Here is a 5,520-nt window from a genome sequence, read left to right as displayed (position 1 = left end):
ACTTCCGAGAGAAGAGCACTTAAACTTTGCCTTTTTATTCTTTTTTTCTCATACGAAATGCACAGCATGCAATACGTGAACTTCCGACATTTATCAATTTGGACTTCTCTCTATTTCGGTTTTAAAAAACAAGAAAATTCTTTTAGAACTTTTTTTAGTTTTTCCTTTTTTTTAATTTGAACTTCTTCATTTTATTATTTAGTAACGACAAAACATCTAAGTTTTTTTTACCTTTGATTTCTTTTACTTTGAACTTCTTAGAAAAATATGGTTTTACATAAGCAAACAATTTTTTAGGTTTTTAAATTTGAACTTCTAGTTTTTATACCTTCTTGGTTATTTGAAATTGAACTTCTAGGGTTGTCAAATTTGAACTTCTACATTTTTTGACCTTCTCGGTTATTTTAAATATTAATGTGACATATTTTCGTTTGTAATTTTCTCATCCATTCGTCAGTGTTACACAAATGATATTCCTTTTGTACAAACCTCTCTCACAATTCTTTTTTAATTTTCTACGACCGAGGACTTGAAGTTACACAAATGATATTCCTGCCGTTTTAGAAAATGACGAGATCATGATTTCTGCCTTCATCGCGAATGGAAATGCACTTCGTGAAGTAGTTGAACTTCTGGGGCATGTATGTTTTAACTTCACTCTGTGTTTGACGTGCTCTTTTTTGACGTGCTGTTTTGTGCACTGCGTGAAGTAGTTGATCTTCTGGGGCATGTCTGTTTGAACTTCACTCTGTTTCACTTTATTGTCTTTTTCTTATAGGAAACACACACCATGCAGTATGTGAACTTCCGCTTGTTATTACTTTGAAATTCTCTCTGGTTTGAGACAATTATTTTAAAACAAAAAAAACAACATCTTTTTTATGTATTTTGGATATCTAAGTACACGGTGAACCTCCCTCAGAACTTTTCCTCGCCGAACACTTGAACTTCTAATAACCATTTTTTCACTAAAATAAACTCTTTTTAGGTGTACCATTTGTTTTAATTTGAGAACCTTGGGATTTATAAATATCGATCCACTTCATTATTTTAGTTTGAACTTCTAGTTTTTTAAAGCAGGGAAATTTCATTTAAACTTTTTTAGGTGCACCATTTATTTTAATTTGAACTTCTTCTTTTTATTCTTTAGTAACGGAAACAATTTGATATCTTTTTTCATTTCATTGGTTGGATGTAAATGATATGGCGTTGGAAAGCTTATGAAAAATTTGATACCCTTTTTCATTTCTACCAGAGGGTCTCTAATTTACTTCAAAACGGTAGTATAAATTTTGAACCGCTTTATATTTTTAATTTGGCCTCCTTGGTTTACTCTTTAGTAACGGGGAAAATCCTAATGTAGTAATAAACATCGAACCGCTTCGTTATTTAAATGTGAACTTCTAGTTATTATTTAGAAACGAGGAAAATTTGTTTTCCAAAAAGGAAAAAAAAACCATGGTATACCTTCAGAAACCTGCTGAAAAGATATACCTTTTTTCTTGTGAATCATTTTTCTCAAATTTGCCATGGTTTAAAAGATTTTTTAATACGTAAAAACTTGATTCCAACGATATACACCATACATTTGAATCTTTTATCCGAATAGAGCATATGATATACTATTGAAAAGCTTATGAAAGAATAACTTTTTCATGTAGACATTTTGTTAAATTCGTTGTTGTTTATAAGCAGTTATAAAAATGCGACATCTTTTTTGTTTTCTTTTTTGAACACGTAAGTCTTAGGTTTTTGCAAATTTTGAACTTCGTACTTATTTTAAATTTGATCTTCTAGGTTTCTTTAGAAATGGAAAAGTACGTTTGTATAAAATGTTTGAACTTCCCTTTTTATGTAATATGAGCTTCTTTGTTTTGTAATAAATATTTGAATTTCTCCATTATTTAAATTTGAAACCTCTGTTTTTCTAAAACAAGAAAAATCCATTTTTTTAAAAACTTTGCTTAAACTACAACCTAGTACAAGCCCCATTAGCGCCACATCACACAACTTCTTCTTCTTCAACTGCTGAGTAAATTTCTTAGCTTTTTTATTTGTATATAGTAAATTGTACACATATTACTGAACGGACAAAATTAATGTAATTAAACCGCCTCACAAATGAAACTTAAGTCGGATGCTCAAACATACAGAAACAATCAACAATTTTAGACAGTGACGTAAACCTTTAAACAGAGCAAAAATTTGATTGGTGGACTTGGACAAAGCGATGCTCTTTTTACCCTCGGTGGGTGTTCTCTATATAAAACCAACAGGGATCTTATCCTTTTGAGCAGTGAACTTGCGATCTCCAACTCACCATTTTCTTTTCTGTCTTCTTCCTAGTGTGCCCATATCCCAAGATCTACTAGTGCTAGCAAGCCACACGTCAGTAGTTTGGCCTTCAGAGTAGATTTTTGGCTACAGTGCACTGAAAAAGCTCTCCGCATGTACTAAAAAATATCTTTGAACCCTCGTTTCCCCATTATCTCTTAATTGCATTCCGCCTATTCCTCTGATTTCCTGTCCAAAATAGGATGAGCTGTTTCGTCATGGTCGTGCCTGAAACACAAGGCTCGATATAAGCACCCAAGAAGAATTAGCACTCCATGGCGTCGATTCATTTTGGAGAAGAAAACTCATGTTTTCCCATATTGAAGGACCAGTGAAAATGAACCAATATATCAGAACATCAACTTTTTTGCACCTGCAAGTACGTCTGAACTTCAGACAAGAAAATCACTTAGAAAATGGACCTTGGGGGGCGCTGATGTGCTGGGCAGCCACATGCCATAGCTGCCGGGCGGGGGAGTTGGATCTGTACGCCTCATGCAGCCTGTACACGAGAAAATGGTCAAGGGCAGCTTCCTTATCCATTGCCGAACCTGCAAGTCGATGGAGGAGTCCTCCAGGCATCTCACTGATGGATGACCATGAGAGGCAGCTCGAACTTTTTAGTTCATGCATTTGAACGAGCTCGGGCTGCTGAATCGAACTTCCTGTAGCATCACAGAGACGAACAAGGGCTGTGAGACTAGGCACCAGTGGCGCGCCCACATCATGTACTTGCCCGGCTCCGTTGCGTCGTCGTCGGCGACATCCTCTGTGCCGCTCTCACTCTCACGACAGGACATAGTCTTGTCCCGCTAGCCGGACGAGCAGGACGACACGGGAGCAAGTGAGGTTCTGGGTGGGTACGCGCGGCGGCGCATGGGAGGAGCGGGAGGGGTTGAAGTCCAAATCCACCTCGCCCTGAAGGAAGGGGCCAGCCTTGCGCCGGAAGGAGGCGAGGGCGACGGCGTGCTAGGAGGAGGTGGGGGCGGCGGCCTTGCACCAGAAGAAGGCGACGGCGTGCTAGGAGGAGGTGGGGGCGGTGGCCTTGCACCGGAAGAAGGCGGGGCGGTGGCGCGCCTGGAGGAGGCGGGGCCGCGGCGCGTCGGGAGGTGGCGGGGCCGGCGGTGCGCCCGCGCGCCCGAAAGGAGGAGGGCCCGGGGGCGCGTCGGAGCAGGGTGGGCGGCGGCCGGACGTGGTTGGCGGGTTGGGGGAGGTCGAGGGGGAAGATGGCGACGGGAGGGACGGAGATAAGGTTTGGGTGCGCTATTTCTGTTCTCGCCCGATCTCAGGAACATGTCGTGGCCCTATACAGAGGGTTGTGATCCAAATAACTGTTCTAATCTTAGGATTAGAATAGTGTTGTCCTATATATATACACACACACATATCAGTTAGGCTTCAAATGCGCATTTGTTAGTTAAATCTATGTATAAATTGTGACACTAAATACGGCTAGTAAGTAGTACAGTAGCAGTATTAGTATACGTCGGTCAAATTATTCATCATGTCCAAACATTGAATTGACGTGACAACACGCTGCGCGTGAGGTGACCCAAGAATCCTGGCGGCGTGTTCGGGTATTCTGGAATTACCGATGCAAGTCGAAGAAGGATTGGCCCAACCTGAGAAACTTGAGGCCAAAGTGAGTGCTGACAGCGCGAGATTTCAGTCTCTCATCGATTTGTTCATACCAAGCATCGCCGGCGAGGACGGCATATGTTACACCCAACCTGAGAAACTTACAGGTAAGACACCGATCGGCCGTCTACTTGCGCAAACATATTCCTTTGCTTATAGCTCTATTTTTCTTTTTACACATAGACCTGGTGAAGCAATTACAATTTGACAGTTAATAAAAAGTGAAACAAGTGACTGCAACATGCCAAAGATGTTATGAAAATGCCAACTAGGTACACTAAAACCTGTATTCCACAATAGTGCAGGTATCACACTGAGTGGCCTAAGGAAGCATTTCTTCCAGCGCAATTTCAGGACGTTCAAAAGGGGCACGTGGACGCGTCGCAAGATACAGTCGGAGTGCGGGATGCACGCGATGTGGCACAAGACCGGCAATACCTTGCCGGTGATGGTCAACGACCGGCAGACGGGCAGCAAAAAAGGTTCTGGTGCTGCACACCAACAAGAACTTCGACCAGCAGAGGACCAACTGGGTGATGCACCAGTACCACCTCGGGGACCTGGAGCAACAGAAGGAGCGGGAGCTGGTCCTCTGCAAGATTTTCTACCAGACGAACACTAGGGCCAGGAGTAAAAAGATTATAAGTTAGTTTGGTATTGGTAGTTGTACTACCTTGTCGTCCGCAAATTGGTATTGTTGTTAATGATCTTTTGATATGAACTTGCATTTGCTTCCAACCATCATGCCGAGGGTCGACGTCGATATAAAGCTGAATCATTTTTTCGAAACGAATTTTCAGACACCTGATTTTTATTTGATGGGTAGCATAAGCACCCGCCGTTCGAATTCCCAGTTCTCTAATTTTTACGAAATAAGTGCGTGCACTTATTATCACGATAAAAAAACAATATCCGTGCTGCATCCCAGTTATCAGTCTGTACCTGCAGAATTCTCTCGTTTATTGAGCATGTGTATTGTTTTTCAGGTCGAGCAAGTTTCAACCGGGCTGTAGATTGCCAGGGTTGTTTGGTTTTTAACAGGCCCAGCCCATGACGACAACGGGGCACAAAGATCCAGCAGGTATCTACTGGCCTCTGGCCCGCCAGCGTTAGTTATATTTTGTCTTACAACATCCACATGCAGTTTTTTTACTGTATCAAACACACAGCTCAGTTCTATTTTCCTCTTGAAACACATGTCCTACATCCGTTTTCTAAGCTCTACCTATAGTTTTACTAGTTATGATACACGTATCATTATATTGAAAACACATAAAATTCCCTTTTCATATTTACATCCTTATTTTTGTTGTTTTTTCCCACCCAGCGCTGATTTTTTTACCACTGGTTTTCCCTTAAACCAACTAAATTTGTCCCACGTCTTATTTGCTTACAAAAACAAAATGATTTTTTTGGCAAATCAATAAGTTCTTAAAAAAATATTTATCATTTCGGGATTACAACAGTTCGAACTCCACCGAAATATGCAAAATAAGGTTGGACTTTTTGACCGTGGTCCTAGGCAGAAAATGGGCTGTAATAAATTAC

The 5,520-nt window shown here is 40.9% G+C and overlaps 1 long non-coding RNA gene across 1 annotated transcript; it reads right to left on the bottom strand.

Moving 5' to 3' along the window:
* Window positions 1–2,102: 2,102 nt before the first annotated feature.
* LOC119327929 lies at window positions 2,103–3,548 on the bottom strand. Its single transcript, XR_005158756.1, has 2 exons — window positions 2,708–3,548; window positions 2,103–2,562 (listed from the first exon to the last, which is right to left on the bottom strand). It is a non-coding gene; the product is annotated as an uncharacterized LOC119327929 (long non-coding RNA).
* Window positions 3,549–5,520: the final 1,972 nt, after the last annotated feature.

Source organism: Triticum dicoccoides, chromosome 7A (genome assembly GCF_002162155.2).
Source record: "Triticum dicoccoides isolate Atlit2015 ecotype Zavitan chromosome 7A, WEW_v2.0, whole genome shotgun sequence".
Lineage (NCBI taxonomy): Eukaryota > Viridiplantae > Streptophyta > Magnoliopsida > Poales > Poaceae > Triticum > Triticum dicoccoides.
This window is presented reverse-complemented; position numbering and strand designations above follow the sequence as displayed.